At 36.1% G+C, this 24,537-nt stretch overlaps 1 long non-coding RNA gene and 2 pseudogenes across 1 annotated transcript in view; 2 read left to right on the top strand and 1 right to left on the bottom strand.

Annotated features, from left to right (window-relative positions):
* Positions 1-4,155, top strand: part of LOC144318230 (guanylate-binding protein 4-like) — a 28,511-nt pseudogene extending 24,356 nt beyond the window's left edge.
* A 1,817-nt stretch (positions 4,156-5,972) lies between these two features.
* Positions 5,973-6,367, top strand: LOC144318229 (small ribosomal subunit protein eS12 pseudogene; annotated as a pseudogene).
* A 453-nt stretch (positions 6,368-6,820) lies between these two features.
* LOC144318409 (uncharacterized) overlaps positions 6,821-24,537 on the bottom strand; it is a 28,861-nt gene continuing 11,144 nt past the window's right edge. Inside the window, exons 2-3 of the long non-coding RNA XR_013384300.1 lie at positions 11,781-11,843; positions 6,821-7,282 (exon numbers count right to left, since the gene is read on the bottom strand). This is a non-coding gene — a long non-coding RNA (uncharacterized LOC144318409). The remainder of the gene's footprint in view (positions 7,283-11,780; positions 11,844-24,537) is intronic.

Genomic DNA, 24,537 nt, shown 5'->3' with positions numbered 1-24,537 from the left:
AAGGAGGGTAGGGAGAGGAAGAATCTTTTTTTAAAAAAATACTTTCTTTATTTATTCATGAGAGACACAGAGAGAGAGAGAGGCAGAGACACAGGCAGATGGAGAAGCAGGCTCCTCGCAAGGAGACTGATGTGGGACTCGATCCCAGATCTCGGGATCATGACCTGAGCCAAAGACAGATGCACAATCACTGAGCTACCCAGGTTCCCTGAGAGGAAGAATTTTAAGCAGGCTCCATACCTAGTGTGGATCATAACACAGGGAAGGCTCCATCTCACAACCCTGAGATTATGGCCTGAGCTGAAATCAAGAGTCAGACCCTTAACCAACTGAGCCACACAAATGCCCCTGTCTTACTGCATGTGAGGGTGGATGAAAGGAGAGAGGCACATGGCCTGAACCTCTTTGGAGAATGAGCACAAAGGTTCACTGAGAGAATAGCTTAAAAGACGCTTTTGTCAACTCATAAATATCTTATACTGGCACTTTACTATTCAAGTCTTATTGGAGACTCTCCTAAATATCCATCCTGCAAATTAAAATCCTCTATAATTTCACTTTTCTCTTTAAGACTTATGTTTTCAGAGCAATAAGATTGAATTTAAGGTATACTTTCTATTGATACAATTTTCAAACCAGCTTGCAGGCAAGGTACCATATTTATCACAGCCAAACCACTAAGCAAGTTCCATCATCTTACATTTTATGTAGATCTGAATTTCTCTTCTCTTATTCTGTATTTTTCAAAGCCCAGCAAATGCAAGGTGATTTGGGTTTTAGATTGTTTCTACTCTTATGTCACAGTGGCTAAACTCTCCAGTTCTAGAATTCCCGAAACCTGTGAATTATGTCCCTACAAGGCTATTACTTTGCAAAACATGCAGTTTTTAACTGAACAGTTGCATTCACAATGTTTCTGAACCAAATTTGTTTTATGTTTGTGCTTTTCTGGAAGGGCTGATACATATGCTGTTTTGCGGTTTTTCACTAAACTTTGTACAGCAGGATGTTAAATGAGACTCTTCCTGACTGAGAACTTCCGCTGTGCTTTAAACAAGAGTGCACTAGGTGCCAAAAACTACAATTTCTAAAACAATATGCCACCCCCATTTTTGGAGTTAAATTAACAAAATATGAAAAAAGTCATCTCTATTAGATTAAGACTCATTAGCTTAAGTTTGAGTTTTAGAAATTTAAACAAGTTTAAGAAACTATTTTAATAATTGTTCTTTTACTAGTAGTATACTCTTGTTTAGAGTTATAAAATATAAAAAGCTATTTTTCATTGCAGCATTTACAATAATGGAACCTGGAAGAAAGTCTCTAAATTTTGTTTTCATTGCTAAGTAATAAAAACATCTTGCTAGACATCCAAAATAATTAGCGAGCCTTAGACCTATCATCTCTAGATTTATATCTTTATAGCTTCATAAACAAAATTAAAAATAACAACAAAAAAATAAGAGAGAAAGAGGAAGATTCTTTGATCCAGTTGGTGATGAAGGACTCTTTTTATGTGGGCTATAGTCATGTGTCCACCCTTCTCCTATATCAGTGTCTATGTTTCAGAAAGTAGAGGGCCTCTATACTTAGCCCAGCTTGGGTTCAACCCTTAAAAGGACACGTTTAATTTCAGGACTCATAAAAATATCTGTCTCAGAGGCACCTGGGTGGCTCAGTCAGTTGAATGTCTGACTCTTAATTTGAGCTCAGGGCATAGTCTCAGGGTTGTGAGATTGAGCCCCATGTAGGGCTCCATGCTCAGTGGGGAGTCTGCTTCTTTCCCTCTGTCCCTCCTTCCCACATACACACTCTCTCTCTCTCTCTCTCTAAAATAAATAAACAAATCTTTAATAAAATATCTGTTTCAGATATTGTTGCATGTATTTTTACAGTAATAATAGAAATGTCAGCTCTACGAACTATAAGGTTCTATTATCAAAATGAGCTCATGACAGCCTTGCTAGACCTTAGATTTTTCTAGCTGCTCCTAGAGCTAGCAATGGTCATGTGATTTTGTTTGCATATGAGATACAAGCAGAAGTGCACGTAAGTCACTTGAGATTCTGGGCCATAAAATTTTGCTCATGTGCTCCACCAGTTCTTTTCCCTCCTATTAGATAAGATTTGGCAGCAGCTGAGGTTTGACCTTGCAGATAAATAAGCTTTCTTAGTGGGTCAGAACAGCAAGATGGAATGAACCTGAACCCCTGAACCACCCTGCAGAGCAATGCTTCCACATATCCCTGGAGTGGTAGAACAGTAATATGTCTTCTAAGCTGTGGGAGCAATCTCTGAAGTGACCTCTGTCTCCAGTGTCCTCACTTTACTCTTTCTCCTCCTGCCGTCAGCATGTGAAACTTAGTACTGTTCTGAGCACAGCTAATAACCTTCAAAGCCTCTATATTCTATATGCCTTGGAAATAAATTCCATAACTCAGGTCCCAACTCATCTATCAGCCTCATCCTTAATGAACCTATGGCTATAGTGAACTCCAGCTAATTCCTAGCATTTGCTCACTACCATTGTATATTTGTTCAGTCCCTTCCTTTGGTCTAGAATACATTTCCTCCAATTTCTCTTTGCTGCGATCTGAGCCCTCTTTCAAGATCTAGCAGTAATGGCACCTCCTCTGTGAAGCCATCTAAAATCCTTCTGGATATAATTGTTGCTTTTGCATCCAACTAAGCATTTTTTGAAGATTTTATTTATTTATTTATTTATTTATTTATTTATTTATTTATTTATTTATTTTTATTTATTTATTTATTTGAGAGAGAGGGAGAAAGAGAGCACAAGCAGGGGAGCAGAGGGAGAGGGAGAAGCAGACTCCCTGCTGAGCAGGGAGCCCAACACAGGGCTCTAACCCAGGACTCTGGGATCATGACCTGAGCTCAAGGCAGACACTTAACCAACTGAGCCACCCAGGTGCCCCCTATGTACTTAATTTTTAACATTATTTTAGTAGTTATCACATCTTATATAATAGTAAAATATTTGTCCTTTTCAAGATGCAGATTAGCCAAGAATGAGAGCTTTTCTCTGTTTTTCAATATATAGAAGCAATGGAAATGCTAGTTTTGAAGGACTGGACAGTATATAATAAAAACAAATGGGCAAAATGTAAAGTAATAGCTTTTGTCTGCAGACTTTGGTTGGGCTAATGACAAAATCTCAAATTTGAAAATTCCTTAACTTTAAATGAAATATCCTCAAAAGGTTTGATGATATATATAAAATATACTTACAAAAGTAGAGATTGACAAAAATTTACTCGTTTAGATATTTGCTATCTTGAACCAGATATCATAGACAATGAAGGGTGACCAAACTAGCTAACTATTATTTTAATTTCACAGATTAGATCTTTGGGTCAAGGGCAAACATGCTCTTTCTAGTTAGCCTCACTGCCAGGCATTGAATCTGTTCCTGGAATGATAGGGTCAGGGCAGCACACATGGGTGGCTCAGTGGTTGAGAGTCTGCCTTTGGCTCAGGTTGGGATCCAGGGACCCTGGGATTGAGTCCTACACCAGGCTCACCACAGGGAGTCTGCTTCTCCCTCTGCCTGTGTCTCTACCTCTCTCTGTGTGTCTCTCATCAATCAATAAATAAAAACTTTTTTAAAAAGGGGGTGGGGGTTCAGGGCAAGCTGAGGAATGGCCAAAAACTAGGATGGTACATACTGGAAGTGGCTGTAGTCACCATCAAAGATGTATCGTGAGACAAACCATACTCAATTCTGGGTGGAATGGAGGAAAAGTCACAGTCAGCTGAACCTGTGCTAAGGGAAATTAACAGAGGGACATCAGGACCTCTTAAGAGAATGGCATTAGTAATCCTTTTGTCTTTTCCACATTCACAAATATTTAATGCTAGCATCCAGAACCCAGGTCATAGAGGAAAGCTTCTATCCTTTTGATATAAATCATACAAATATAAAAATCTCCATATTTTAATTTCTGTCCTTCTCTCCAGGCTCAAAAATACTAACTGCTGAACAAAGGGCAGCTATTCTCTCAACTGGCTCAGCCTACTCTGATTATAGACAAGATGACATATTTATTACAGCTATCTCACCAAGCTGATTCATTGGCTCAAATTTGTACTGTAAAAGTTTCTTCTTTCTTCTTTTTTAAAATAAATTTTCCTAATCCAAACAATATCAGAGTATTTGTTTTGTTGTGTTTAGCTTTCACAGTAGCTAGTACCTCTTTCTTTTGTTCAAAAATATTATAAGGCTATAAATTTTGACTCTAAAATTATTTATTCCTTTATCCCCAGATTTTTATCAGCTGAAGAATTGCATTAAATAGATTGATGACCTGAAACTCTTTAAAGCCTGCATTTTCAGGAACCCCATGCAGATCAGGATATCATTGATTTGGAGCTCCTTCTTCATATGTTTCAGGATGCTAAATGGGGCTCTTCCTATGGGAGGTCCACTAAAAGTCCCAGACTGAGAACACTAGGTACTAAATAACAACTAATTCCAAAGCAAGGTGCCATACCAGCTTTTAGAGAGTTAGGTTATACTCAAGTCATTAAACTAAAGAGAAAATCATCAATTATATCAATTAATGAAAAAGAAAAGCATTTGACAAAATCCAACACTTACTCATGATGAAGCTTCTCACAAATGAGGAATAATGGGTACTGCCTCAACTTAAAGAATAGCTGCAGAAAACCTACAGCTAACATCATCCTTAATGGTAAAAAACTAGATGCTTTCCCACTAAGATTAGGAATAAGGCAATGATATCTGCTCTCACCACTTCTATAAAACATCATACTAGAAGTCCTAATGAAGTAAGACAAGAAAAAGAAATTAAAGACATATAGATTGGGAAGGAAGAAATAAAATTATCTTTCTTTGCAGATGGCATGATTATCTACATAGAAAATCTCAAAAAATCAACAAAAACAAAACTCCTGGCACTAATAAGTGATTGTAGCAAGGTTGCAGGATACAAAGCTTACCAAAAAAATCAATTTTTTGCTTATTATCAACAGTGAACACTTGGAATTTAAAATTAATAACACAATACCATTTATATTAGCACCTCTGAAAATACTTAGGTTATAAATCTGAAAAAAAAAGTACAAGATCTATATGAAGAAAATAACTCTGATGAAAGAAAACAAAGAAAATCTAAATAAACAGGGAGATAGTCCATGTGATGAATGGGAACACTCAATATTGTCAAGATGTCAGTTCTAGAGGTTAGTATAATCCCAGTAAAAATTCCAGCAAGTTATTTTGTGGATATTGAAAAATTGATTCTAAAGTTCATACAGAGAGGCAAAAGACCCAGACCAAACAGCAAATATTGAGGGAGAAGAAAGTCAGAAACTAAAACTACCCAACTTTAAGACCTGCTATAAAGTTACAGTAATCTAGAATGGGGTGTTTTGACAAAGGAGCAAAAGCAGTTCAATGGGTAAAGAATAATCCTTGCAATAAATACTACTGGAACAACTGGACATCCATATACCAAAAAGAAAGAGAATCTAGACTCATCTGATAATTTTCATGAAAAATGAACTCAAAATGGATCATAGATATGTTCACATAAATGTAAAACATTAAACTATAAAATTCCTAAAAGATAACATAGAGGAAAACCTAGGTGACCTTAGGTTTGGTGATGACTTTTTAGATAAACAACCACAAATCACAAGCCATGATAAAAAAAAAAAAAAAATTGATACTTTACAATTTAAAACTTCTGATCTTCAAAAGACACTATTCAGAGAATGAAATGACAAGCCACATTAGAAGAAAATATTTGCAGAATATATATCTCATAAAGAACTGGTAACCAAAATATACAAACAACTCTTAAAACTCAAGAATAAGAAAACAACCCAATTTGAAAATGGGCAAAAGCTCTTTCCCTGCGACCACCAAGTTGCGTGGAAGCAGAGACTCAGGTGCGGTCAAGATTTGGCTACACTCTTAATCGACAGCCATGGCCTAGGAAGGCATTGCTGCTGGGGTGTAATGGACGTTAATACTGCTTTACAAGAGGTGCTGAAGACTGGCCTCATCCATGAAGCCCTAACACATGGAATTCATGAAGCTGCCAAAGCCTTAGACAAGTGCCAAGCTCATCTTTGTGTGCTTGCATCCTACTGTGATGAGCCTATGTATGTAAAGTTGGTGGAGGCCCTTTGTGCTGAACACCAAATCAGTCTAATCAAGATTGATGACAACACGAAACTAAGGGAATGGGTAGGCCTCTATAAAACTGACAGAGGGAAAAATCCCATAAAGTTGTTGGTTGCAGTTGTGTGGTGGTTAAGAACTATGGCAGAGTCTCAGGTGAAGAATGCTATTGAGAAATACTTCAAATGCAGGATATGAACAAATAAAAAACTTTGTTCTTGTTCCTCAAAAAAATAAAAAATAATAAAATAAATAAAAATGAGCAAAAGATCTGAGCAGACACCTCACCAAAGATTCACAGATGCCAAACAAGCATATGAGAAGATGCTCCTCATCATATGTCATTAGAGAACTGCACCTTAAAACTACAGTAAGATGCCACTAAATACCCACTAAAACAGCTAAAATCCAAATACTGACAAAGATGTGAAGTGGTAATAACTTCCATTCATTGCCGTGAGAATGCAAAATGCCATTTTGGACAACATTTTTGTAGTTTCTCTCCAAGCTTACCATTATTACCATCCAATCCAGGGATCATGCTTATAGTTATTTACCAAAATGAGTTGAAAACTTAGATTTACACAAAAACCTACACATATATTGAAAGTAGCTTTATGAATAATTACCAAAAGTTACAAGCAACCAACATATGCTTCAGCAGGTGAATAGATAAACAAATTGTGATATATCCAGTCGATGGAATGATATTCAGTGCTAAAAAGAGGTGAGCTATCAGGACACGAAAACACATGAATGGGGCTGAGTACATTCTGCTAAATGAAAAGAAGCCTGTTTGAAAGGCTTTTTTTTTTTTTTTTTTTTTAAATAAAATTTATTGTCTTCTTCTGCAGTAAGAGGCCCTGCTGGGCCCTCGGACGCCCTCTCCCACCCTGTGACTACTTGTACGCGTTGGCCTTGTGCTTTGGCAGAAAGACGAAGTTGGGTGGCACAGGTCCCAGCAGCATCTCACTGATCTGGATCCAGTCGGCTGCCTTCTGGCTGGCCATGAGCGTCTCCAGGTAGTCTCGGCCCAGGTAGTAGGGCGACCGCTCGTTGATCCTCTGCGGGAGCCTCTCCAGGAGGCCCACTGTCATCTATCTATAAGATATTCTGAAAAGGCAAAACAATGAAAATACCAGTGGTTCTTAGGGGCTCAGAGAGAGAGAGAAAGAGAGAGAGAGATGAATAGGTGGAATACAGAGAGATGAAACTATTCTGTATAATACTATAATGGTCATTATATATTGGTCAAAACCTATAGAATGTACAATGCAAAGAGTGAACTCTAATAGGAATTTAGCTAATCTATAAACCACTGACTCATGATTTATTTTTTTAAAGATTTATTTATTTATTTACGATAGACATAGAGAGAGAGAGAGAGGCAGAGACACAGGAGGAGGGAGAAGCAGGCTCCATGCCGGGAGCCCGACGCTGGACTCGATCCCGGGACTGCAGGACCGCACCCTGAGCCAAAGGCAGGCGCTAAGCCGCTGAGCCACCCAGGGATCCCCCGACTCATGATTTATAACAAATGTACATGCCAATGTAAGATGTAAATAATTGGGGAAATTTGGGAGGTGAAGAGGGTTTAAGGGATATATGGAAACTTTACTTTCTGCTTATTTTTCTGTAAACCTAAAACTTTAAAAAAAAAGGTAGACTTTACTATTAATTTAAAAAATGTGTAGGGCATCAAATAATGTAATTTCAGTTCCATCAAACTGACATTTATTACATTCTGTTACTTTAGGAAGGCATTTTTAAAGTTTTATTTTAATTCCAGTTAGTTAACAGATGGTGTTATATTAGTTTCAGGTGTACAATAGAGTGATTTGTCACTTCCATACTTCACCCAGTGCTCATCACAACAAGTGCACTCCTCAATCCCCATAACCTATTTAACCCATCCCAATAAGTCTTATTACAGAAGAGTATGGTGGTAAGAGAAGAAAAACCCTAAAGACCACAAAAAAACTGCTAAAACTAACACATGAATTCAATAAGTCACAGGACATAAAATCAACATATAGAAATCTCTTGCATTTCTGTACACCAATAATGAAGCAGCAGAAAGAGAAATTAAGAAATTGATCCCATTTACAATTGCACCAAAAACAGTAAGATATCTAGGAATAAACCTAATCAAGGAGTTGATAGATCTGTACTCTGAAAACTATAAACATTGATGAAAGAAATTAAAGATACCACAATGAAATGGAAAGACATTCCATGTTTATAGATTAGAAGAACAGATACTGTTAAAATGTCCATACTACCCTAAGCAATCTACACATTTAATGCAATCTCCATCAAAATAACAACAGCATTTCTCACAGAACTAGAACAAACAATCCTAATTTGTATGAGACTACAGAAGACCCCAAATAGCCAAAACAATCTTGAAAGAAAAAAAGAAAAAGCTGGAAACCTCATAACTCCAGATTTCAGGTTATTTTACAAAGCTATAGTAATCAAAACAATATGGTACTGGCACCAAAATAGACGCACAGATCAGTGGGACAGAGTAGAGTCCAGAAATAAACCCACTACTATATGGTCAATTAATCTTTGACAAAGGAGGCAAGAATATGTAATGGGAAAAAGATAGTCTTTTTCAACAAATGGTGTTGGAAAATTGGACAACTACATGCAAAAGAATGAAACTGTATTGCTTTCTTATGCCATACACAAAAATAAACTCAAAATGTGTTAAAGGCCTAAATGTGAGACGCAAAACCATAAAAATCCTAGAAGAGAGCACAGGCAGTAATTTCTCAGACATTGACTATAACAACATTTTTTTAGATGTGTCTCTTGAGGCAAGGGAAACAAGCACAAAAATAAACTATTGGGACTTATCAAAATAAGAAGCCTCTGCACAGCAAAGGAAACAACCAAAAAAAGAGACAACCTATTGAATGCGAGAAGATATTTGCAAATGACATATCTGATAAAGGGTTAGTATCCAAAATACATAAAGAGATATAACTCAACACAGCCAAAGAATAAATAATCCAATTTAAAAATGGGCAGAAGCCATGAACAGATATTTCTCAAAAAAAAAAAAAATACAGATGACCAACAGACAATGAAAAGATGCTCAACATCACTTATCATCAGAAAAAATGCAAATCTAAACCACAAAGAAATATCACTTCACAGCTTTCAAAATGGCTAAAATACAAAACTCAAGAAACAAGTGTTTGTAAGGAGGTGGGGAAAGAGGAACCCTCTTTCACTGTTTGTTGGTGAGAACACAAACTGGTGCAGCCACTGTGGGAGATGGTATAGGTTCCTCAAAAAATTAAAAATAGAACTGTTCTAAGATCCAGTAATTTTACTACAGGCCATTTGTCCAAAGAATACGAAAACACTAACTCAAAAGGACATATGCACCCCTATGTTTGCTGCAGCATTATTTGCAATAGCCAAACTATGTAAGTATCCACCAATAGATGAATGGATAAGGAAGTGGTATATACATAGAATGGAATATTATTCAGCCATAAAAAGAATAAAATCCTGCCATTTGCAACAATGTGGATGGAGCTAGAGAGTATAATGCTAAGGAAAATAGCCAGTCAAAGCAAGACAAATACCATATAAATTGGAGAACTGAATTCCTCATTTAAAAGATTATTCAACTCATGATTGGAAAATGTTTGCAGAGACTAGCTTTGGTGCTTTGCACTACAAACTGTGTTTTATATCCACTATAAACATATACTGGTGCTGAAGACCTTAAGATGTGATCCCATATGTGGCCTCTATCCCTACACCATTACATCATGATTCATGATCAGCAGTAGGAAAACTCCCAACAAGCCATTATTACTGCACCATGACAGGTAGCTATTTATGAAAGTAATTGCAAGCCAAAATACATACATATCCCGCTAGACCCAAATTAAATGTATCTTAACCTCAGCCGTTCTTAGCAAATACCCAAAAATTCCATAGCAAATTTCACGTCATGTGACACAAGGAAAAATGGAACTAAGAGGAGCTGACGTGGAAAGAGGTGGCACTATACATGATTGCAGGTCACATAACATTTTTAAACAGATAATTAACAGCTTTATTGGAATATAAATCACATACATACAATTCACAAATTCAAAAGGTACAACCCAATGGTTTTTAATATATGCACAGAGTTGTTGCAACCATCGCTACAATCAATTATGGAAATTTCCATCACTCCTAAAAGATACCCAGTATCCATTAACAGTATTTCTGCTCAATAACCTAAGTAACCAACTAACTTTTTAGTCTCTATGGATTTGCCTGCTGAGGATATTTCATATTAATAGAATTTAATGGGTCTTTTGTGACTGGCTTCATTTTGTCAAGAGTATATACTTAGAAGCAGAATTGAGAAACTGTGAAACTGTTTTCCAAATTGGCTGTACCATTTTACATCTCGACCAGCAGTGTAGGAGGGTTCTGATTTCTCCAGAGGCTTGCCAACACTTTTTGTTACCTGTCATCTTGTTTACCCACCTTTGTGGGTATGAAATGGTACCCTATTGTGATTTTGATTTACATTTTGTTACCTGTCATCTTGTTTACCCACCTTTGTGGGTATGAAATGGTACCCTATTGTGATTTTGATTTACATTTCCCTCTTAAGTAATGATTTTGAGCATATTTTCATGTGTACTAGTATTTATATATCTTCTTTAGAAAAATGTCTATTCTTTATATATTCTAGATGAAAGTATTGAAGGAGATTTGGAAGATACAAGTAAAGACAATGCAGTTATTCTCGGGCAGTTGTGGCTTCATACACAGTGGTAGTCAGATGTGATGTTTCAGCAGACTTGTCCAGGATCACTTTGAACAAATGGCACAGGAACTCAGACTTCCCCACAACAACAGTTTTTCTACCCTCACCAATGCTTTAGATTATAGTGGTTAGTATTTATATCTCCATTCTCTCCTGGCTCTCCTCTTTCCAGACTTTCATACCCCTACACCCTTTTGTCATTAAGTTGTCATTATTTGTCCTGAGTAGTCACATACTTCCTGCATAAAACAGATTCTCTCTATAATGCTTGGTGGTGGCTCTGTTTTCCTGGCTGAATCACCCAACATTGTATAAGGATAAAATTCCAATAGCAGATAATTTAAACATGTAAAATGCTCACTTCCCTGTGCCTCTGCACTGTTCACACTGTATAAACATTGGACAAAAATGGGTAAGTCATTTGATTAGGATATAACATCTATAAAGCCATGGGACTAACAATATTTAAGGCATTTTTATTTAACATTGAAATAATGCTCCACAGTAAGATCATTGTATATATTCTAATCCTAATTCGATATTTTACAAGAGGGCATGAAAATGAAGAGAGAAATTAAGTAAAGTACTAATAATAACATAAAGTATTAAGCATTATTATAAATTTTGTATCCTGAAAACCCAAAGGGTCATATATCTATCAAGTTGAGAAAAATGTCTTTGTTATTTAATTGTTAAATAAAAGAGGTACTAATTTTTAAATGTTAATATTGACCATAATGACATTATATGACTTTTATACACATCATCTCAATTAATTCTCAGTTGTAAAACTAATGAGTAGCTGAATAGGCTTACCTACTTGGTAAGTTGGCACCTTCCTCAAGTTTTTCTTTCTCCACATTTCCTAATTTGACAGAGCTGGAAATGAAGTACATTAGATGACCTTATTACTCCTCATTTTGGCTTCCAGATCATTCCTCCTCTTTCATTAACCCTTCATTTCCTCCCCACCACCAAAAGAACACAAACAACAAACAAGAAAAACAAAACATATTTAGTGTCATTGGACTATGCTAATTACTCCTTATTCCAGGCATCCTGATCTCCCAATCCTTTCCTTCACTAAGGATGTTAGCACCAGCTGTTCTCTTTCCACTAATACTCCCATTGCAAGTTTTGGGGCCTTAAAGATCCATTACACAAGCATCTAATGCCCTGATCTTTCAGTTCCTGCACCTCCTCATATTTGAGTCTTTTCTGCCATTTTATGTTATCCACATTTTCTTACCAGAAATTACTACTTCTCCATTATCTCAGTTTTGAGTACCCCATGCAATCAGCTCCTCTCAAGACCTTCTCTATGTTGCTTCATCAAACAATCAATTTTCTGGCTTCTTTTCTATTATATACTATATGTTGCTTTATTTCACAGTCTTATTCAGTTTTCTTTCTAGACTCACTCTACTTTTTTTAAAAGTAGGCTCCACACCCACGGGGAGCCAAATGTGGGGCTTGAACTCACAACCCTGAGATCAAAACCTGAGCTGACATAAAAAAATATCAATAGCTTAACTGACTGAGCCACCCATGTGCCCCTAGAATTTGCTCTGCTGTCTTAATCTCCAAATATTGTGGCTCTTCTGTTTGAAATCTTTCTTTTCTTGTGCTCCATTGCCATGGCTGAGGTAAATATATAAAAGTGATCCCCAAGGGGAGCCTGGTTGGCTCAGCCAGTTAAGACTCCAACTTTTTTTTTAAGATTTTATTTATTTATTCATGAGAGAGAGGCAGAGACACAGGCAGAGGGAGAAGCAGGCTCCATGCAAGGAGCCTGATGTGGGACTTGATCCTGGGTCTCCAAGATCACAGCCGGGGCTGAAGATGGCACTAAACCGCTGAGCCACCAAGGCTGCCCAAGACTCCAACTCTTGATGGAGTTGATGTCAGCTCAGGTCTTGATCTCAGGGTTGTGAGTTCATGCCCCACATTGGGCTCCACCCTGGGTGTGGAGCCTGCTTTAAAAAAAATAATAAAATCCCTGAATTTGTATTTCCAGCTCTAACTTTACTTATGTGTTTCAAACTTATAAATTCAGTTCATTGTCTGACATCCCCATATCTCATCCTGTAATTATTACAAGCTTAACATATCCAAACTAAAACTTCTGATTGTCTCCTGTGGTCCTAAATGTAATCCTTCCACAATCTTCTCAATCTTGGTGAATAATGACCACTTTAATCTATCTTTGATTCCTATTTTTTTTTAATATTTTATTTATCCATTCATGAGAGACACACACAGAGAGAGAGGCACAGAGACACAGGCAGAGGGAGAAGCAGGCTTCACGCAGGGAGCTCGATGTGGGACTCGATCCCCGGTCTCCAGGATCACACCCTGAGCTGAAGGCGGCGCTAAACTGTTCATTCCTATTTTTTTTTCTCAGGCCTCAAATTTAGTCCAACAGCAAAACCTGTGAACTCTAAATTTGACAAACGTCTAGAGTCAGACAAAATCACTCTTTCTAATCCATGTCCATATCATCATTCACATAGAATTCTATACTAAGTTCTTAACTTGCCAACTATGTTCAGTCTTAACCTTTCTAGACCTAATTTAGTCCTAGGGTTTTTTGTTTTTTAAAAATTAATCAAAATTTCATATACATAAAGAATAATAACCAGATTATAATATTATGGAGATTTTCAAAAAGTAGCATGTCTTTGTTCTATTATGTAAGTCAAGGAATAGGATTTTACAAATATGCCCAGAAGTTTAGTCATAGCACCCTCTAGATTTCCACTCCGTCCCTTTTCCACAAAGAAACTGTGGAAAGCAATTTCTGATACTGGCTTTCAACAATCCCTGCCTCCTATTATTCACACTCTTGTCAATTGCCTCTGCCTTGAGTGTGAGCTGAGCCTAGTGAATTGCTTCTAGTGAATAGAATATCGTAAACATGAGATGTAATTTCTATGACTAAGTAACAAAAGATTGCTTTCCACCTTGATAGCTACTTTCTCTCTCTTATTGCCTCTCTCTCTCTCCTCCATTCTCTTTTCTCTCTCTCTTTCCTCCCATCCTTCTCATTCCCTTTCTTGGCTTGCTCACATGGTTGAAGCCAGTTACCATGGTAGAGAGACCCACATGATAATGAATTAAGGATGGCCTTCAGACAACAACCTTCAAGGAATTGAGATCTTCAGTTTAACAAACCATAATGAAATGAACCCTGACAACAACCACATCAGTGATTTTGGGAAGTAATTTGAGGAAGTGATTCTTTCCCAATTGTGCCTTGAGTTGACTACTATCCCCAGTTAGCACTGTGAATACAGCCTATAGGAGACATGAAGCAGAGGACCCAGCTAAACCATAGCCAGATTATTGTGACCTACAGAAGCTTTGAGATTATAAATATTGTTATTGTAAGCTGCTAAATTTGGGGAAAATTTGTTATGCAGTAACAGATAACTAACACAGAAACTTTTATACAACTTCTAACACCATAGATGGCTATTGTCTGGTTTTTGTCTTTACATAAATTGAATTATGTAAATGATTCATCACATGTTGGCCTCTTTTGTTCAACATTATATTTTTTAAAAATCATCCAAATTATTGGATTCAGTAATAATATTTCTGCATATAACAAGGTGAAATTCTTTGCTCATAGGGTATCTGTTTGCTTATTTTATGATAGGTAATATCAGTTTTTCAATGTGATTGTCCAAATTTATACAGTCATAAATGATGTGTAAAATTCCCAGTTCTCTACATTCTTATCATCAGTTAGTAATGCTAGACTTGTAAATTTTAGTCATTACAGTAAGTGTATGATTTTAATCGTGGGTTTAATTTTTATTAATTAGTGATAATTAGGAAGTTTGAGTGCATTTTCATGTTTGTTAGTTTTTGCATACCTTCCTATTCAGTGTTCTTGCGTATGTGCCTAATGGGTTGTCTGTCCCTTTTTTTTTTCTTCTTGATTTGGAGATTACTTTATATAACCTATATTCCATATTTTTTCTGTTAGTATTAATTTGCTTTTTAATTCTCTTAGTGATGTCTGAATGAACATGAGTTTTTAATAGTAACATAGTTACATTTATCAATTATTTGTTTACAAGTTATTGATTTATTTTTCCAATTGCCTGACCTGGAGGACATGAAAATAATCTCTTTGATTTTCTTATAAACATTTTATTGTTTTGTCTTCCACAATGGGATTTATAATCCACCTAGAATCAATTTTGTAATGTCAGAGGGTAAGAATCAAGTTTTTTTTCCCCATGAGTATGTAATATTAACCTAGCAGCATTTTTTGAGAAGACTGTCTTTTTGCTATAGTTGTCATGAATCAGTTTTCCTTACATATGTGAACTAGGAATTGTATGAAATATATAAATATACAGAGAAATAACACTCAAAAAATAGTTCTTCCAATTCATCAGCATATGTCCCACAGTGTGTTAGCCCTTTTAAGTCTTTCAGTAATATTTTATATATTGCAGCATATTCTTTATACATTTTGTTAAATTTATTCCTGAAATTTAAAATAATTTTTGCAACATAAACATATATATTAAAATGTATATAATATAAATTATGTATAAAGATAAATTATTAAAATAATAAAATTAAAAGAAGACAACATTGTACAATGAAAGCTATAAAACTGAACTGAAAAAATTAAAGACACAAATAAATGAAAAGACATCCCATGTTATGAATTACAAGACAATATTGTTAAAATGTCTGTTCTATGCTACATGACCTACAGATTCAGTGCAATTCCTATCAAAATCCCAATGACATTTTTTTGCAGAAACATAAGAAGCATCCTAAAATTAATATGGACTTTCAAGGAACTGGAATAGCCCCAACAGTCTTGGAATTAAAAAAAAAGAATAAAGTTGGAGGCCACACATTTCCTTATTTCAAAATGTATTATAAAGCTACAGTAATTAAAGCAGTCAGGTACTGGCATAAAGATAGACATAAAGACAGCTCAGAAATAAACCCTCACATATGTGGTCAAATGACCTTTATTTATTTTTTTTTTCAAATGACCTTTAAACAAGCTTATCAAGACCACCCAATGGGGAAAGGACAGTCTCTTCAGCCAATGATATTGGAAAAACTGAACATCCATATCCAAAAGAATAAATTTGGATCCTTAAAACAGGTATAAAAATTAACTCAAAATGCATTAAAGAACTAATATAAAATATAAAACTTTTTAATTTTTTTATTTTGTTTATTTATTTGAGAGAAGGAGAAAAAGGAGGAGCAGAAGGAAAGGGAAAAGCAAACTCCCTGCTAACCAGGCAGCCAGACATGGAGGTAGATCCCAGGACCCTGAGATCAAGACCTGAGCTGAAGACACCTCTATAAAACTTTTAGAAGAGAGCATAGAGGAAAACTTAATGACATTGGATTTGGCAATGATTTCTTGGATATGATACTAAATCACAGGAACAAAAGCAAAAGCAGAAAAAAACAGGACTACATCAAACTTTAAAACTTCTGTGCATTAAAGGAAACAACCAATAGAGTGAAAAAGCAATGCAAAAGAATAAGAGAAAATATTTGAAAATCATATATCTGATAGGGGACAAATGTCTAGAATATACAGGGAGCTTCTACAACTCACAAACACAAGGAAGAAACTCAGTTTAAAAAATGTTCAAAAAAGTTGAACAGACATTTCATTAAAGAAGATGCAAATAGTCAACTAGCATATGATAAAATGCTTAATACTACTAATCGCTAGAGAAATGCAATCAAAAATATAATGAGAGATTATCTCATGCATATTGGAATTCCCACTATCAAAAAATTAGAAAAGAACAAGTATTTATGAGAATATGGAGAAATTGGAACTCTTGTATAATGTGGATAGAAATAGAAAATGAGGGCACCTGGGTGGTTCAGTTGGTTAAACATCCAACTCTTGATGTTAGCTTACGTTGTGATCTCAAGGTTGTCAGATTGAGCACCAAATCAGGCTCCATGCTGAGCATGGAGTCTGCTTACGATTCTCTCTCTTTCTCCCCCTCTCTCTGCCCCTCCCCCTTCTACATGCACTCTCTCTCTCTCTCTCACTCTCTAAAAAAAGAAAAGAAAGAAAGAAAAACAGTGCACTTGCTACGGAAAACTTTAAGATGGATCCTCAAAAAATTAAAAATAGAATTAACCATATGGTTCAGAAATTTTACTAATGAGTATGCATATAAAAGAACTAAAAGCAAGATCTTGAAGAGATATTTGCATACCCACATTTATTGCAACACTATTCACAATAGTCAAGAGGTAGAAGCAACCCATATGTCCATATGGACAGATGAATGGACAAAGAAAATGTTGTCTATCTATACAATGGAATATTATTCAGTCTTAAAATGGAAATCTGTCACATGCTACAACAAGGACTAACCAGGAAAGCATTAAATGAAATAATCAATTACAAAAGACAAATACTTTATAATTTCACTTATATGAGATATCTATGGTAGTCAAACTCATAGACACAAAGTAGAAATGGTGGTTGCCAAGGGCTGGAGTGAGAGTAGAATGGAATTTACATATACTCTCTCTATGTCTACACACACACACACACTGAAAGTTGTTTTTCTAACCTGCTGGTCTTGTCTCCTGTTGTATATGAGACTCAGTGACCCCAACTAAATAAATGAACTCCTGTTATTGAGTACTCTAAAATGTTCTGTGTGGAGCTCTCCATGTGAAAAGAGCTTAATGTAAAAACATTCTAAACCTATAATTCTGGATAACATTTGAAACCATTAAATGAACATATATATTATATATATATATATATACATATATATTTTAATGTAATAATACTAACATACAAATTAATTTGATCTGTCTTTTATTTATTTAGAAATTTTTATTTTATTTATTTTTTTGATTTTTTTTTATTGGAGTTCGATTTGCCAACATATAGTATAACACCCAGTGCTCATCCCATCAAGTACCCCCCTCAGTGCCCATCACCCAGTCACCCCATACCCCCACCCACTACCCCTTGTTCATTTCCCAGAGTTAGGAGTCTCTCATATTCCATCACCCTCTCTGATATTCACCATTTGCTTCAATGTGGATAGAACTGGAGGGTATTATGCTGAGTGAAGTAAGTCAATTGGAGAAGGACAAACATTATATGGTCTCATTCATACGGGGAATATAAAGAAGGGTGAAACGGATTACAGGGGAAAGGAGAGAAAATGAGTCGGAAATATGAGTGTGTGTGTCCTTTAGAATACGTAGAGGCTGCAGCTCCAAGTACACTGGAAAATGAGGAAATAAAGCTTCTTCACACTCAATGTTTAAAAGAAAAAGTCCCTAGAAAAATTTTCAAGACTGGCATATAAACCACATGCACAAAAACTGCACACAACTACACAGGAAGGAGCTTTTTCTTAACATCTAGCCTATTTCTGAGAAACTAAGAGCTTGCTTCTGCTTTCAATTTCAACTGAACCTGTGTTCAGTAAAAATACCTTCAATTGTCCTTAACTGAGACAAGAAATCCCTAATTGAAAGCCAGAGACTTTTATTTGATTAAAGGAATACTCAGACTGTCGTAGAGGGTGAGGATAAAGGGAGAGATATACAGCCCTAGAGTGTTCCAAGCCACTTTTGCAAATGCAGGGCCATGGATGAACTTAATTTTACCTTCCTCTTTTAATATGCTGACTCATCACTTGAGGAAATCTCAATTGTCAGGATCTTGCGGCCTGGTGAACTGCTTTTTAAAAAACATCTTTAAAGGTCAGTTAGTTAACATACAGTGTTTCAGGTGTACAAATAAAAACTTTTTAAAAAAATTCCAGACAAATAAAAACAGAGTTTTTTGCTAGCAGACCCATATCACAGGAAATAGTAAAAGAAATTCTTCGGACTGAAAGTGAGACCAGATAATAATATGAATGCACCTGAAAAGAGAGCACTATTAAATTATGTAATTATAAGACAACATAAATAAATATTTTTCTTAACTGATTTTTATAAATAAATAAACTTTAAGCTGTATTTACTGGTCTGTAAAATGTAAATAACAATACCTACATCATAAGCATGTGCTGAAGAATAAATGAAATTTAATTACAACCTATCTGGTGAGGGCACCTGGGTGGCTCAGTGGTTGAACATCTGCCTTTGGCTCAGGTAGTGATCCCAGGGTCCTGGGATCTAGTACCACATCAGGCTCCCAGAGGGAGCCTGCTTCTCCTTCTGCCTGTGTCTCTGCTTCTCTCTGCATGTCTCTCATGAATAAATACATAAAATCTTTAAAAAAATACAAAAACAAAAACCTATCTGGGGAAACAGCAGGTACCAAGGCTCCAGGGAAAGGTCATGTGCAGCACTTGTGAGAGGCCAAGAGAGGGAAGTTATTGGGGAGAAAGCCCAATCCTATAACCCCTGTAATCTCTTGTGAGGACATGGTTTTTATACATATGAAAGCAAGATGCTATCAGCCTGAGGTGACTTCAGGCCTTCCCTGAACTGTCCACTACAGCCAAAGCTGGGATCAGAGGTGAAACTGAGAAGATTCGAGTCAGTGCACCAGGAGCATCTAAAATGATTTACCCCTTACACCATTCTTACTGTGCCTTACATTAAATGCAATCCATCATCATGTCTTCAAGTTGGTGACTAGCTACAATTCTATAAAGGACTTAATACACATGACTTTGTACACACCACAAACTTTAAGTCCTGCAACTTGTCATAGACCATAATTGACATTCATCATGTCCCTCTGCCACCACTCATTCTAGATTTCCCTTGTTATAACCAAAAGGAGGCATCCTGCTTTGGCTATTAAACAAAGTTGAACTGTGTGCCTAAAATATTCCTTCTACTAAACAAGACTAACCCAAAGAGAAAGTATACCTGGAAAGATACTTTAGGGTTTAATAACTTCAGGTACTAGAAGATCAGTTTATCCTCTGATGAAAAAAAGGTAATGATGGGATGCCTGGGTGGTTTAGCGGTTGAGGGTCTGCCTTCAGCCCAGGGTGTGATCCCGGGATCGAGTCCCACATCGGGCTCCCTGCATGGAGCCTGCTTTTCCCTCTGCCTGTGTCTCTGCCTTTCTCTGTGTGTCTCTTATAAATAAATAAAATATACAAAAAAGGAAAAAAGGTAATGAGCTCCTGTGGAGATAGCACATTCTACTTACTTATTAATGTTTATAAAGTGTGCATGCAGCCCTTTGTCTTTACTTTTTATATGGCTGCATTGTTATATGACATACTCATATTATCACCCACAAATACTGTTCAGTGGCAAGTTAAAATCACCAAAATATATTTTATTTTGTTGAATAGTCATAGATAAGCTATTGCAGTTGGGGGAAAAACCCACAAATTTCTCACGGTTTTCTGCAATAACTTAAACACACAACATCGCCAGTTTAGCTATTAAACAAAGACAAAATCGGTCTTTGTCAAAATCATGGAAAATCTACAATAATGGAGTAGCATTTGGACTCTACTTAACACTTAACTTTATGTTGTTTTCCTTTTATTTTGACTAATTCATCATAATCTATTTGGGATACAGATACTACATTTGTTGTGTTTTTAAATTTTTTTTAGTATTTTTCCAAGTAGTCATGCAAAAGGAGATTAAGTCCAGCAAATAGTTTGAAGATTCCCACGACATTTGTAGGAAGTCACTTTTCCTCATGATGTCCAGTAGAGAAAACCTCATTCAAAAATGGAAAAATTGCAACAATTCATTCAAAATAATAGTGAAGTTTCTTCAAGACATTAGTAAATACTTTCATATTTGATTTACATTGAATTCAAGTAAATCCAAAGCTTTTTATGCTCCGTGGAGTCTTCATCAAATTTGAGGGTTCTTTTTTTACTCAGTTTGGAAACAACATGTCATAAGTAATGTCCTGATGAAAATTATTCACTAACTGAACAACATATACAAACTTTTAGTTCTAGAATAGACTAGTTAGGATCTCATAGTAGTTTGAACAATTTTTAAAATTTGAATATTATTCATAAGCTCAGGGACAAATACAGGCCTAAGTAGTCCCAACAGAATGACTCTAATCCCTCACTTTAAAAGCTTAAAGAATGGCACCAAAGGATGCCACAGTCTTGATTCAAACTTCCATCATTTCACAATAAAAAAGATAGATATGTGGATAAGAGACATCAGCTACTCATTTCTTACAGCTTCACTTCTATTTTACATTTGCAATGATTGGTCTGAAATGTCTGTTCAGACATTCAATGGTCCCTTCCAAGGGGGATGGGAAACAGGATTCCAGCTTCTTACAACAGTAACTACCAAAAAAAGTACATGCCTAAAGAGATAGTAAGGTTCTGGAGGATCATTTTTTTAGGAAATACACATTGGATTATTTAGAAGTAAAGAGGCATTACATTTATAACTAACTCTCAAAGAGTTCAGGGAGAGAAGGAAAATACATATGGTAAAATAACCTTTGGGAAGTTGGGTAACTTTCTTCTTTCTTTTGCCAGGTTTGTGAGGAATTTTATCAGTAATTCAATCTATTGTCTACTTTAGTCTATTCAGATGAGTTATTTCTTCTTGAGATGGTTTAAGTAGTTTGTGTCTTTCTAAGTACTGGTCCATCTTTCTTTTCATTTCTTTCTAAGATTATTTGTTTATTTATTTGAGAGACAGCATGTGTGAACAGCGAGAGGAGCAGAGGGAGAAGGACAAGAAGACACTGCCCTGAGCGGGGAACCTGATGTGGGGCTCAATCTCACAACCCTGAGACCATGACCTGAGCCAAAATCAAGAGTCAGCCACTTAACCCACCGAGCCACCCAGGTGCCACAGCACTGATACATTTTTTTAATCTAACTTGTTGGCATACAGTTGTTCATAGTATTGTCTTACCTTTCTTTTTATTTCTGAAAGTAAATAGTAATATTCTGTATTTCATTCCTGATTTTAGTAATTTGAGTCTTCCATCCTTTTTTCTCGGCCAGTTTGACTTTATTACATTCATTTACCAAGAAATCATTATTATTTTCTCCATTCTGTTGCTTTGGATTTAGTTTGTTCTTCTTTTACAGTTACTTAAGTTGAAAATATACTGATTTGAGATGTATTATTTTCTTAATGACTGCTCCAGGGCTAACCACATATAAACATAGATATAAAAAAAAAAAAAAAAAAAAAAGAAAAACATAGATATAAATAGGGAGAGATATAGATCTTCCTGAAGCCTGAATTTATGCTAACTTAGCCCAATAGAATTGTTACTCCTATACTCCTACTTCCTCCTCCTATTATTTTATATATATTACATATTACACCTACGTATATTACAACCCCAACCATACATTGCTGTAATTATTAATTTATATAATTTTGTGTCTCTTAAAAAAAGCTGAGGGAGAAAGTATAAATGTATAGGACTTGTCATATTAACTTTCTTACTTACAATCTCCAGTTCTCTTTATTCATTCCTATGGATTCAAGTCAATGTCTGGTGTTTTGTCTTTATTTCAATAAGCTCTGCACCCATCTAGCTCCTTTGCTCTATTAATATGTTAAATTTATATATGCTATAGACTCTACAATTATACACATATTTTATACAATTGCTTTTTAACTCAGTTAAGAAAAGAGAGATAATATGCATTTATTTTGTCTTTTATAATTACATATTCCCTGACTGATGTTGTTAGTTTTTCCACCTAGGGTCACTTGCTTCTTGCCTGAAAACCTTCTGTTTGTATTTCTCATAATGTCAATCTGCTAGCAATAAGTTTTCTTCAAGTTTTTAGGCTTGAACTTTTCCTCACACTCTGTTTTAAATAAAGTCAGTCCCTTTGGGGAGAGCCTCAAACTACTCTGTGTTTATGGACTGCCTCTCTCCTTGGACAAAAGTCTCTGTGCCCTTTACTGGCCAGGGATGGTGGCCCCTGGTGTTCTTCACTTTCCACTCCCAACATGGAAACTCCACCCTATAAGTGAGCCAGAGTGAGGGTGATCAAGCCAAGTGTTCTCAGCCTGCCATGTCTGGGCTAAAGCCTCCACTCTAAAAGCAGGGTTGGGTGGAGATTGGGAGCCCCCCAGCTTTTGTTACACTAACCAGGAATTTAGTCTCTGCAACTCAGTGTTGGAGGGGATGAGAAATATTGGTGACCTGCCCTTACCAGTGAGATACTTTATATCTGCTTGGAAGGTGAGGGAAAAACAAGTCACATCTTGTTCGCCATACCCACCAGGAGTGGAACTTTTGTCAAACTGAACTGGGAATGGGGAAGTAGTATGTTCTGGGTCAGGTGCCATAGATTCTCAGCTTTTCTCATCAGAGTTGTAGGAGATCTTCCTGAATAAATGTTTCATTGTTTGATGTATGACTTTAGAACAACTTACAGACATTTTATTTAGTTTTAGTTTTTTTAAGAGAGAGATAGCGAGAGCACGCATGCACAAGTCGGAGAAGAGAATCTCAAGCAGGCTCCATGCTGAGCATGGAGCTGGATCTCACAACTACAAGGTGATGACTTGAGCCAAAACCAAGAAAGAGTTGGACACTTAACTGACAGAGCCACCCAGGTATCCCACAGATATTTTAAATAGTTCAAATTATTTGACAGAAGAATGATGTGTCTGAAAAAATATGAGTTAAATGATTTTAAAGTAGCTTTAATAATGATGAAGATAAATGTTAAAAAAAAAAAGAATGGGAAGAGTTGAAAAAATTATTTTATAAAGTGTAAGAAAGGGCAGCCCAGGTGGCGCAGAGGTTTAGCGCCGCCTGCAGCTCAGGGCGTGATCCTGGAGACCTGAGATCGAGTCCCAAATCAGGCTCCCTGCATGGAGCCTGCTTCTCCCTCTGCCTGTGTCTCTGCCTCTCTCTCTCTAGCTGTGTTTCTATGAATAAATAAATAAAATCTTTAAAAAATAAATAAATAAAGTGTAAGAAAATATATCTGTATTGCAAATACATGTGATATTTAATTTTAAACATGTGTAATGAAATTTGCAAACAAATGCTTTATATAGGCATTTTACTATTTTTTTCCACACTTCAATAAGTTTGTATATCCAAATTGGCAAAAGTGTAGTGTTTCTTTCATAGTTGGGGCCATTTTATATTTAGTCACATAATAGCTATTGAACTTCTGCTCTCTGCCAAACCTGATTGTAGGTGCTGTGAATATATGAGTTACCTGCTTTTATGAACTTCAATTTCAGGTAATCATAAGGGGAAAAAAATCAAGGTGACATGATGGGAGACTGGCAAAGGGCTCCCAGAATACGAGTAGAATAGGAGGGGACCAATCTTGCCAAGATCAAGGATAAGAAAGTTTCAGATAAAAAAAAAGAAAGAAAGAAAGAAAGAAAGAAAGAAAGAAAGAAAGAAAGAAAGAAAGAAAGAAAGGAAAGAAAGAAAGAAAGAAAGAAAGAAAGAAAGAAAGAAAGAAAGAAAGAAAGAAAAAAAAAAAAAAAAGAAAGAAAGCGGGACACCTGGGTGGCTCAGTGGTTGAGCATCTGCCTTTGGCTTGGGGCATAATCCCAGAGTCCTGGGGTTGGGTCCCACATCTGACTTCCTGTAGGGAGCCTGCTTCTCCTG

Source organism: Canis aureus, chromosome 8 (genome assembly GCF_053574225.1).
Source record: "Canis aureus isolate CA01 chromosome 8, VMU_Caureus_v.1.0, whole genome shotgun sequence".
In the NCBI taxonomy this organism is placed as follows: Eukaryota; Metazoa; Chordata; class Mammalia; order Carnivora; family Canidae; genus Canis; species Canis aureus.
The sequence above is the reverse complement of the archived record's forward strand: the minus strand, read 5'-3'. Positions and strand labels throughout refer to the sequence as shown.